Here is a 13611-nt window from a genome sequence, read left to right on the forward strand (position 1 = left end):
ACATTCTGCCTCCAACTCTTTTTTTTTTTTGGAGACAAAGAGTCTTGCTCTGCTGCCCAGGCTGGAGTGCAGTGGTGCAATCTCAGCTCACTGCAACCTCTGCCATCCGGGTTCAAGTGATTCAGACTTAGACTTCTGAATAGCTGGGATTAGAGGCACACACCACCATGCCTAGCTAATTTTTGTACTTTTAGTAGAGACATGGTTTCACCATGTTGGCCAAGATGGTCTTGCTCTCCTGACCTCATTATCCTCTCTCCTCAGCCTCTCAAAGAGCTAGGATTACAGGTGTGAGCCACCACACCTGGCCCAAACTCTTTTCTTAATTCACATATTTCTACATTCTTTATTCACCCAACTAATAGTTTTTGGGGATGTCCTGTGTGCCAGGCACTGTGCAAAGCTCTGGGAATACAACAGTGAACAAAATGCATGCCCTCATTGACCTCAAAATATTGTAGTGAAATGGGAGTGACTGTTACCACTTCACAAGTGATGCTACAGAACATACAATGAGTCACTTACTCAGGCCTCAGAGACTGCAGCAAAGGCACACAGGCTGTCTTAAATCCAGGACTGAGAAAATAAGATTCTGCATCCTTTTCATTATTATACCTGATCCTTATTCACTTTGAAAATTGTTTTTACTGAGTGTTAGCAGAGGCTTCCTATACAACAGTGCTGAAATGTTGAAGACCTTTCTATGTTCCATACCATCAATGACATATGTAACCTCAGGTATATATCCACTTCCCAGGAACACAGTCCCTTTACCTGTGCAATACGATGTCTAGACTAAATTGCTAAAGCTTCCTGAGATGCTACTTTTTAAAACCCTAATAACTAAATTGTAAAATTCGATAAATTGATGCAAACAGTAACACTAAAATTTTAATTTTTAAGGTACTACTTTTGGGTCACAAATTTCATTAGAACAAAGGGAAGCAGTCATAACAGAAGCAGTCACGACATTACATTATAAAATGAGAGTACAAATTACATCAGGTTAAAATTTTGAAGCCAATGCTAAGATATATTATTATCTCCTTATAGCCTATTAAAAACGTGAAATTACATTGGCTGCATTATTGTAACACTGTTAATATTAACATTACATTTTGTATTTATCCAGAATCTTACTAGTGATTATTGTTGCTTCTGAAAATTTTCCTTTCAAACTCTAAATTTATTTTTATAGCCAAAACAGTTCTTTATACAGGACAATAGAAGATCTTGCCTACCAAAGAGGAAAATTTTCAGCTGTTTATATAAACCCATTATTCTCTGAAGCCTATAAAAGTGACAGATTCAGTGTTTATTGGAAGGTCTTATTATTAGAATGAATAGTTATACTTTGCTCCCATCATGATCTAAACACGTTTTTAAAAAACAAAAGCTGAGCTACTTATGAAACAATTTTTTTTCCTTTCTTTCAACTCACCTGTCCTCTCCCTGCTGAGTGGAATAAAGTTGATGGTGCAAACTAGTAACTCTTTAATAAATAATACTGAATAAATTAGTACATCGGTAGCACGGAAAAAGAATATACTCTAAGGCGGGAGTCCTCAGCTCCCAGGGTCAACGCGGATGGTACTGGTCCTTGGCCTGTTAGGAGACTCACTGCACAATAGAAGGTGAGCAGGTGGATGAGGGAACATTACTGCCTGAGCTCCGCCTGCTGTCAGATCAGCTGCACTGTTAGAGTCTCATAGGACTGGAAACCGTATTGCGAACTGCGCCCGCCCAAGGGATCCAGGTGGCATGCTCCTTATGAGAATCTAGCCAATGCCTCATTATCTCAGGTTGGAACAGTTTTAGCCCACGCCGCTCCACCCAAACCCCTGGCAGGTCGCAGAAAAAGTGTCTTCCACAAAACCCCTCCCTGGTGCCAAAAAGGTTGGGGACCACTGATCTAAGGAATGTTGGTTCATCCTCCAACTTAGTATCATTGCTTTAGAGAAATGCATTCAGCCTTTATATTGTTCATTCATTCATCAATCCTTTAGTTCATTCAACAGTGATTACTAAATAGCAAGAGTCTGCTTAGTCCCGGAAATATAAAGAAGAATAAAATTTTCCTTGGCTTAAGCAGCTTACTCATAAGGCAGAGAAATACAAAAGGGCAATGTTGTCATTGCTTAAATACAAATATGTAGGTTCCAGAAGTAAATGTTGCTAACGCTACTTCTGTGAGTGAACACACTTAGAAAAGACAGAGGAGGAAATAGCTAAACTTGCTCTTAGAAGAGGAGGAAAATTTTCTACATGAGGAAAGCAGAAAGGAGAATTCTAGAAAGAGAGAAGAGTGACTGCAAAGGCATGGTATTGTCAAATAACAAGCAGTGGTCAGAAATGAAACTTTGAACTTCTCTGAAGTTTGCTTGGGGCTGGGATATTAGTCTCCTCAGACTGCCATATCAAAATACCATAGGCCGAGTGACTTAAATAACAAAAATTTATTAACTTACAGTCCTAGAGACAAGAAGTCCTTAATCAAGGTGTCAACTGATTCAGTTCTTGACGAGGTCTCTCTCCCTGGCTTGTAAACAGGAATATCCTCATGAACAAGAGATAAAAAAGATCTCTCTCGAGAAGGAGGAGGTCAAGTTGTAATTTAAAAAAAATTTAAAAAATCTCTCTCTTTCTCTTTTCCTTTTCTTACAAGGCTACTGTCCTGTCAGATTAGGGCATCATTTACCCCTACTTATCTCCTAAAGGTTCTGTCTCCAAATACAGTCATATTGGGGTTTAGGGTGTCAACATATGAGTTTTGTTGGGGCATAAACATTCAGTTCATAACACAGTCCTAAATGAGTTTAGAGTACTTGGGGTGAGAGAAAGGTAATAGACACTATAAGAGAAAACTGGGGGCCATCTAAAAGATTTAGATTCCACTTTTGTTTAGCTAGATTTATCAATTAGATTTGGCATGGCTGAAAAGGTTTAGGGAGAGGAAGATCTCCTTAATGGCATATATATACAGTGGAAAAACGGATATTAAGGAGATACAGTCAGTGTGACTAGGTCAATTACACATAGTTTGTAAGAAAGAGAGAGACACTGAAACTGGTTCTCAGGTTTCAAGTTTGGGAGACAGAGAAATCAGTGGTGATGCTTTTTTTTTTTTTTTTTTTTTTTTTTTTGAGATAGCTCTGTTGCTCAGGCTGGAGTGCAGTGGCAAGATCTCGACTCACTGCAATCCCCACCTCCCAGATTCAAGAGATTCTCCTCCTCCCAAGTAGCTGGGACTACAGGCATGCACCACCATGCCCAGCTAATTATTTTTTTTTTTGTATTTTAGTACAGACAGGTTTTCACCATGCTGGCCAGGATGGTCTCAATCTCCTGATCTCGTGATCTATCTGTCTTGGACTCCCAAAGTGCTGGGATTACAGGTGTGAGCCACAGTGCCCAGCCAGTGGTGACGCTTTTAAGGGAAGTAGCAAATATCGGGCAGGAGCAGATCAACTGAAAATGCTACCTTGAGATCCCGAGGAAGAACAACCAAAATGAAACTTTAGGGAATATTTATAATATAATTAGAAAGCAAACCTAATGAAATTGATTGGGATGTCCTGAAAGGTAGAAAAAGACCCAGAGAGAGAGCCAGAATGAACACCAAGTGGGAGCACAGTTTCAGGAATCTGTCTTGAATGCCCTAGAGATGTTACATAAAACACAGACAAAGAATAAGTCATTAAAGTCATTAACTTCTTTAATTAGGAAATCTTTCATAACTTTTATGGACAGAAGTTTCAGCAGAATAATAGGGACAAGAATTTTTATGCAGGCAGAGTCTGGATGTATTTTATTCACCACCGTATCCTCATTTCAAGCATAGTGCTCAGCACAAGGGTGTGTTCAATGAGTATTTATGAGGATAAAGTTAATTACAAACTAAGGAATGATTAGAAAAAAAAAAAGAGGAAATGGAGAATGTCCAAATACTGAGACTGGCAGAAAAGAGAATAGGTTCATACTTAGAGAAAAAAGAAACAAAGAATGGTTTCTTTCTTTACTTTAGAAATGGATAGAAGAACCTTAATTACATTTACAGAAAATTAGAAAAAGCTATTGAAAATGGAGGAGAAACAAAGCTAATAGGCTAAAGGGACCTTCATCTGCATCCATTCCAATCAGAAGAAGATCAAGATATTTATAAAAAAGTAGAAGTGATTTAGGAATTACCTGGCTATTATATATAAAGAAGAATAATTACAATAGCTAATATTTATTATGTGCTTGGTAAGTGAGTTTTTTTAAAAACATATCTAATTAGATATGTTGTTATGGAATTTTTGATACTAACAACATATCTTATTATTAGATATGTTCTTATGAACTGTGTTCATCATTGGACTGTTATATGACCTGAATGTTTATGTCCCCCAAAAACTCATATGTTGACAACTTTAGGAGACAAGTAGGTGTAAATGATGCCCTAATCTGATAGGACTGATCGCCTTGTAAGAAGAAGAATTACCTGGCTATCAATGAGATAAGAATAATTATAATAGCTAATATTATGTGCTTGATAAGTAAGTGGGTTTTTTGATACTAACAACATATCTAATAATCATCTATTATTACTACCCTTTTATTAGATATCACCTTAAAAGGTAATACTATTTATTACATTTCCATTTTGCAAATAAAGAAACTAAGGAAAGGGAAATTAGGTAACTGGTCAAAGGAAGCATGGCAAATAAATAGCAAAATTAGGATTTAACCCAAGATTACGGCTTTGATGTCTATGCCATTGCTGCATTAAAGTACTAAGTCAAGAACAATGTATTATTCCAGCCTGCAAGTCCAACAGGCTGGTGCTCTGTAGCTCCAGTGGAAGGACTCCTGCAAAATAAAATATTTTCGGGATGAAACACAATATACATTTACTTCAATACTAATCATAATTATCACTCCCTTGCAGATGTAGTTTTAAAAGAACATTTATATGTATGTGAATACTTTTGAATATGGAGATGTTTAAAAAACACACATATCATGATTTTATGCCTCAAAATTGACAATAAATTCTGTTCATACCATCAGCGGGGCAACTGAATTTTAGCTGATTTCAAAACAAGTTTATCAGCTGAGAGTTTTAAAAGATGCAGTTTTAAAAGAACATGTATATGTATGTGAATACCTTTGAACAATGTGGATAAAAAAATGCACATATCATGCTTTTATGCCTCGAAATTAACAATAAATTATTTTCATAACATCAGCAGGGCAGCTAAATTTTAGTGGATTTCAAAACACAAGTTTATCAGCTGAAAGTTTTATTCTAACCATAGAAAGTACAACATGATCTGAAGAAGATCAGCATTCCTAGACTTACGTCAAATGTATTTTTAGTATACAAAATTGGTCAATGATGGAAATTGAAGAGAGCTTGGTCAAAATGCTAGTAACAGCATATTAAACAATTATGTTTGATGTTTTCTTTGTATCACTTAACTGCTTTATAGAAACCCTCAACATTTTTCCATGAAACAGAAAGTAATGGAAAGAAGATGGCTTTTTAAAAAATGGAAGTTAACTGGGTACAGTGGCCCATGCTTGTAATCTTGACACTTTGGGAGGCCAAGACAAGAGGTGTGCTTGAGGCCAGGAGTTCAAGATCAGCCCAAAAAACATAGTGTGATCCTGTATCTACAAAAAATTAAAAAATTAGTTAGGTGTGATGGATGTCCTTGTAGCCCCAGCTACTCAGGAGGCTGAGGTGGGAGAATCTTTGAACTCAGTAGTTTGAGGTTGCAGTGAGCCCTGATTATGCCACTGTACTCCAGCCTAGGCAACAGAGTGAGATCCTGTCTTAAAAACAAAAACAGAGGTTATCAGGTCCCTAGTCAGATTTGGTCCCTAGGAATCTTTACACAGTTGTCAAATGTGTTTCAATAATGTTTTCTTTCTTTTTTTTTTAATTGTACTTTAGGTTCTGGGGTACATGTGCAGATCACGCAGGATTGTTGCAGAGGTACATACATGGCAAGGTGGTTTGCTGCCCCCAACCCCCCGGTCACCTATATCCGGCATTTCTCTACGTTATACCTTCCCAACCTCCCCACCCCCCACTGTCACTCCCTTAGCCCCCACCCCAACAGACCCCAGTGTGTGATGCTCCCCTACCTGTGCTCATGTGTTCTCATTGTTCAGCACCCATCTATGAGAGAGAACATGTGGTATTTGGTTTTCTGTTTTTGTGTCAGTTAGCTGAGAATGATAGTTTCCAGAATGTTTTCTTTTTAATATAAAACACTACAGTATACACCTGTGATTTCAGGGTGAATGCATTTTCCTCACACCAATCAGATTTAGGAGAAAAATATTCTATTAAAGTAATATTCCTGGCCTTACTAACCCTTTCCCTTGGTGACAGCATGACTTATATTGATGAGTTTAAAAAAGGAAACTGGGCAAGCTTAGCCCATGACTTGCCTCTCTATCTTGAAGTCTGCCTGCCTGAAGAGAGTTTATCTTCTGTTCTTCTTCATGAGCCATATCTATGGCTCAGCTTCTTCATGGAGATGAGGCCTGTCAGTTTCAGCATTGCCTGGAATTGGGTGGATAACCTGATCTAATCTGGAAAGGAACTATTAGCAAGTCCCATTTGGCTCTTCACAAGAAGCTTGGACTTTCAATACTGGCATTATCAATAATAAAATTGATATATTCATTCCTATTTGCCTAATTCCCATATGTATCACTGAAATAGTTATAAACTTGAATAAGAGAGAAGGGGGGCTATTTATTAGGTCTCTAGAAATTCTGTATTAAAAATTGAGAGAAAGAGGATTTGTGAACACAAGTGATGCTTCAACAGCAAACTTTAGCAAACCCAAGGGAATACTGGAGACATTTACAAGGCGTTAATTAATAGGTGTACATATGGCAGCAAAATCACTTGGCAGAGCCTTGTGTTTGAATACATCACCCAGCAAATCCACCATAAACAATGCTGATTTTGCTTTTAAAAAATATTTTAACGCAATTTAGTCTTATGTAAGCCTTTGCACTGAAGAACTCTAAAGTAAATGGGCTCCTTCAAGAATTTAGACACCTGAAATTGTTTAGATAGAAGTCAATAAGACTTTTAGGTCACTTTAAAAAGATATAACCTTCACACAATTTTTATCGTCCTTCATTCTTTCTCTTTGGTCCTAAAAGTGTTTTCAGTTAGAATTCCAGACAACACCAGGACCAGCACATGTCTTAAACAAACAAATTATGTGGGTTGCCAGGTTCCCTAAACAACAGCCACAAATTCAATAGTTCACTTAGAACAAAAGCATGCTGATTGGAGCTTCCTATCCAGCTCGGATAATGTGAGTACTGCCTTCGTAATACTAAGCTAACAGCATTAGTAACTTTCTTTTTTCTAAAGCATTTAACCCATGTATCTTTCAGGTCAAATACTCTGTTCTGGAAAGAAAAAATATACCCCCATCTATGTTATTTTCTTCCTGTACTTTTAGAAGCTAATTTAATTCTTATCTTTTTAGGATCTTTAATGTCTTCATCTTTATGGTGTTCTTCCACTTTCCTCTGTCTTCAATTATATGCAAGACTTCCCCTTAACAAACTGTCTTGACTTTTCTGTCACTGTAACTACTGCCCATTCTCTCACTTTGCTTTCTCTGTTCCAAATCTATTCCAAATTCTACATCCATAATTCTTTTTCATCCTATTTCTTAATAGGTCTTCAAAATGTTATAGCTCTTTGTACAAGTAGATGCTTAATAACTATCTATTAATTATTAGGAGGGTTTTTTTTTGCCAATCCAGAAAAATAGATGACTTAATATAATTTAGGCTAATTACATTTTTGAATAATCCTGCTATTTTCACAGTTTTCATTCAGGTCAGTTTTCCTGGGATTTTTCCTTGAATTTTCTTTGAGTGGCTTTTTTTTCACTTTTTTTTTTTAAGTAATTTGATACTACTACATTTTGTTCTGCCATACTAAGCTATTTCAATTGCAACAACAAAGCAGCAAACAAATGTTGAAAAGATATTTGATATTTTTGAATAAAATTTCTTCTTAAATAAAAAATAGTAATTTAACATTAAAAAATAAACCAATAAAAAATTAATGAATTTTACTGTTAGACAATCTTTATAAAAATAATTGCACCCAACAGAATGGGAAAAAAATTTTGCAACCTACCCATCTGACAAAGGGCTAATATCCAGAATCTACAAGGAACTTAAACAAATTTACAAGAAAAAAAAACAATCCCATCAAAAAGTGGATGGGAAAAGGATATGAACAGGCATTTCTCAAAAAAAAGATATTTATTTGGCCAACAAACACACAAAAAAAGCTCATCATCACTGGTCATTAGAGAAATGCAAATCAAAACCACAAGAGATACCATCTTATGCCAGTTAGAATGGCAATCATTAAAAAATCTGGAGACAACAGATGCTGGAGAGTATGTGGAGAAATAGGAATACTCTTACACTGTTGGTGGGAGTGTAAATTAGTTCAACCATTGTGGAAGACAGTGTGGCAATTCCTCAAGAATCTAGAAATAGACATACCATTTGACCCAGCAATCCTATTACTGGGTATATACTCAAAGGATTATAAATTGTTCTATTATAAAGACACATGCACATGTATGTTCATTGCAGCACTGTTCACAATAGCCAAGACTTGGAACCAACCCAAATGCCAATCAGTGATAGACTGGATGAAGAAAATGTGGCACATATATGCCATGGAATACTATGCAGCCATAAAAAGGAATGAATTCATGTCCTTTGCAGGAACATGGATGGAGCTGGAAACCATCATTCTCAGCAAACTGACACAAGAACAGAAAACCAAACACTGCATGTTCTCACTCATAAGTGAGTGTTGAACAATGAGAAAACATGGACACAGGGAGGGGAACATCACACACTGGGGCCTGTTGGGAGATGGAGGGCTAGGGGAGGGATAGCAGGGGGTGGGGGACTAGTGGAAGGATAACATTAGGAGAAACACTTAAAGCATACAATGAGGGGGATGGATGCAGCAAATCACAATCGCATGTCAGCATATGTATACATATGTAACAATCCTGCATGATCTGCACATGTACCCCAGAACTTAAAAGTATAATTTAAAAAAATACTTGCATCTAAAATAGGATGTAGCACAAAACAGGCACTCAGTGAATAAATATATATATTCATGCTTGACATATGCAGAGGAAAGAGGAAGAACACCATAAAGATGAAGATGTTAGAGATCCTAAGAAGATAAAACATAAATTAAATTAAATTAAATTAGCTTGACATTTAGCACACTGCTCAGCAAATGGGCTCAAAAAGTGGTCCCATCCTCACATTTCTACATGTGTTTTGTATTTCCTAATAACAGAAATTCTTCATAGTTAAATCAAAACCAAAAAAGGAAGAAAAACTCAATCGCTTTGTATCTTTATTATACTAAATATGAAAATATATTATAAAGGAATAAAAAAGTACGGAATGTGTATGAGACACTTTCATCATCATCATTAGTTTGCACCAAAAGAGACCAGGTTCCTGAGCACTTAGGACACATGACAACCAGACTGACCAAGCAAAGTTGGTACAGAGCTGCTCTCCAGTTCCCACAGGACCCATTGGGTCATGAAGCAGGAACAGCGTTGTTTTCAGGCCACATCACAGTCTCATTATTGTCACTACAATGAGTTTTTTTGGGTGAGAGAATTTGTTGTCTGACAAAGAAACAACATCAGAAAACTGAGTAAGACTAGTAACTGAAATAAACCACAAGAAGTGGAGAATTATGGCAGTTATCTAAATAACCCAGGCAAGCAAGTATTTTTGATTAAAATAAAAGTTCAGAATCTAAATGATCAGGATTAATTCTACTTAATCAGCACAGAAAAACATTCACATTTTAGGTCTATGTATAAAAACAAAACCCAAGTTTTTATTTCCAAATTAAGTTTAGATCATACTGATGAGATTCAGAACATTTAAAAAATTTACAGTAATTATTCAAATTTTTTTATTCTTAAGAACTTTTTGAACATGTCATGAGCAGTTATCAGTGTTAGCTAATTGCTGCTCGTTTTAAATACATCACGAATGCAACATTCATTCATTCCGTATGTATTCACAGAGCATCTCCTCTGTGCAAAATGCTGTTCTGGAGAGGAAGTATACAGATGGATAAAACATATACTCTTGTCTTCCAGTCAAATAGGAGAAGGAAGACAAGCACATAATTAAGTTTCATAGGAGAAAGAAAGGAATTAAATTTTCCAGATCAAAGAAGGGAGGATTTGTATTTTTCCCCATCATGACAGATGGGGAAGTGAGGGAGGTACCATGGGGAATTTAAAAATTGGATTTGTACAAGATTTTAAACACCAGTAAGGATATGAATTTCCAAACACCTGGAAAAGGACATTCTCAGCAAAGGACACAACATGAACAAAGCAATGCTGTGGTAGTAAACAAGACTGTGTGCTTACCAAAAGCAGGTTATTTGTGCTAGAAAACAGTGAACTTTTTTTATTTTTAAAAAATCAAAGTTCTCTTTCAAGTAGTATTGCTAATTCTTGTGATTTGATGAACTAATAGTAAAATGATAACTACAGTTTGAGAGCTACCATATGCCAGGTACTGTGCTAAATACATTACATGATTTAATCCACTTAATCTTCACAAGGCTGAGATTATTAATTTGCCTCATTTTTTAGATGAAGATGTGGAGGGTGCTTGTGCAGATAAATAGGCATGAGGTCAGAGGGTTGGTAAGTACCTGATCTGTCACTTGGCCTGTGGTCCGCCAAATTCCCAACATTACACTTTTATCCATCACACCACAGTACTTCTTGGCATTTCTACTAAGTAACACAAGTAAAGACACTTAGAAAATTGACATTTTTTTCTACTGTATTTAATGGAAAGAAGTATCTGGGCTAGTTTCAACCATCAATTTTTCATGTAACAATTTTTGTGACAATGCTGATATATATCTTTGAGGCTGCCTTGCAAATATGTCTTAAAAATAATCCCCCTAAACATATATTTTCTAGACATTTATAATGTATTTGAAAATTAAAATATTGATTTAACTCATGTACCTTGATGATCATCTTGCTTTATGGAATTATAATTTTAGAATGCATGGATTATTTTTCCTCCAGAGGAGAAAATGCAATCAGGTAAAGACCTCTAGCCACACACAAATTTTGTTCGGTTCCCTTTTATAATTTGAATAATAATAATAATAATAATATATTCTGGAATAGTTAAAATACTTAAAAAAACCATATTTTTAAAAGTATTTTTAGTTGTCTCCTTTCATTTCCCAAACATTTTTTATTACCAATCAATCAGAAAAACCACAATGTATCATTCTGCTTTATCTATTTTGATCAAATGAGTAGGTTTTTTTTTTACTGGTTTATAACGTGTGATCGGTTTACAAAGACAATCACATTGAAGATGCTCACATAAAAGAGCTAGAAATAAAATGCTTAGAGTGTTAATCAAGTAACTATATAATCTAGTTATTTTTATACCCTATATTAGGAAGACAGGAACTTTTCTCCAGAAGAAAAATAAAACACTTTCCATGTCTAATTATCGTAAGCAAGGCAGAGATAATCACAGTCAATGTGATAAGTGACAGGAGTTCGTATTTACTTGGCACGCCATCTGCTAATTCTCTTTCCCTAGAGATTTCTTGCTGATTTTTTTCCTCATTTCCTTGTGAAACTCCCCAACTATATATCTATGCTATCCCCCCTCCAACCTCTACTTTTTGTGTTCTTATTGCTGCTTACAGGAGGTTGCCTAAAGTTGCACCAATCAATCTTATCTCTACTCAGCAGAAAAAGACAGCTCAACAAAGCTAGCAGCTGACTTGTTATATGTGATCCACAATTGGCTTGTTTTCTGATAAATTTCTTATTTGTCAGGGCGTTTGTCAGACATTTTGTATTTATAGCCTCTGGGGTGATCAATTCTAATACAGTGTTTTATGCTGAATCTTAAATCCAGATCACTCCTGGCATTTACTTACACATAGCATTGTCCAGTGAGGAAGCTCACCCCTGTGGCTTTTTTTTAGGAGAAGAGGAAAAAGAGTGACAGTTTCATATTTATTAACATTACCAAAGGCTACCTCTTAAAATAATGCACCACTCCACACCTGTGTCACCTTTTCTATTTGTATTAGACCATAATCTAACACCACAGAGTGCCTCTTTGGGGAATCTGAAGAATATAAAATGAACTCTGTCACTTATTTTTTAAATGTGCATTAAGAACCTGCAAGTATTAATAAACTATTTAAGCTCATGATTTGCAAAAATAATACATAAGGTAAATAATATATTCTCATGCAGCCATCAAAAACAATGAGTTTGTGTCCTTTGTAGGGACATGGATGAACCTGTAAACCATCATTCTCAGCAAATTGACACAAGAGCAGAAAATCGAACACCGCATGTTCTCACTCATAGGTGGGTGTTAAACGATGAGAACACATGGACACAGGGAGGGGAGCACTACACACTGGGGTCTGTTGGGGGGAAATAGGAGGGGGGTGGGGAGTTGGGGAGAGATAGCATGGGGAGAAATGCCAGATATAGGTAAAGGGGAGGAAGGCAGCAAATCACACTGCCATGTGTATACCTATACAACTATTTTGCATGTTCTTCACATGTACCCCAAAACCTAAAATGCAATAAAAATAATAATAATATATTCTCATTTCTATGTAATGCACACAGTACCTATGTCAACCTTCATCATCAAGAACTCATCTATCTCATAAGAACAGTTTTTAAAAAGATCAATTGTATCCTTATCCTTATATGAGATATAAAGTAGATTAATAAAGGCCTCTGCTAAACTAGGATGTTGTGACGTATTTCAAAGCAAACAAAGCTTTTCTTCAATTCTAGATTTACTTTTCCTGGCTAGATTGATCAGTTTATTTAGTCTTGACTTCATCTGACCTTTCCCATAAGGAAATGGGAAAATGTTTGACTAAATATAAGAATACAAAGTTATTACCTTGCACTAATTTGAAGATGACATTGAAGTATATAATAGAATGTACTAATCTTTCTTGTACAAACAATAAATCTCTTATAAAAATACATATTTTATGAATATATTATACATATAGCATATGTGGGTATATAAACATAAATATACATACCTATGTATATATAATAAGTTCAGCCAAACAAATACAAGTTTATAAGAAAATGAACATCTAAGATTCATGTCTATATCATCAGTGTAATAAACATTGAACATTAAGCCAGGCAGCCTAAATACATTCTTTAAAGATTGTTCTCTTAATTTTTTAAAATTTATTCTATGACGCACCATTTTTTCTTGACATTATTTTATAAACTGAAGCAATCTAATCATATACCCTCTGGAGTTGTCTCTAGAAATGCATATACTTTGAATCTCATAAAAATTATTTAATGTAGCTCTTAAACATCACATATACTAAATAATTATTTGCACAATTGGTATAAAATTGTTGTTGAACACTGACATTTTTGTCATTCATTTCATACAACGTTTCATTTGCTTAACAAATTTTTATGCTATATATTTTATGCTATA

Source organism: Cebus imitator, unplaced genomic scaffold, assembly GCF_001604975.1.
Source record: "Cebus imitator isolate Cc_AM_T3 unplaced genomic scaffold, Cebus_imitator-1.0 Scaffold40, whole genome shotgun sequence".
Lineage (NCBI taxonomy): Eukaryota > Metazoa > Chordata > Mammalia > Primates > Cebidae > Cebus > Cebus imitator.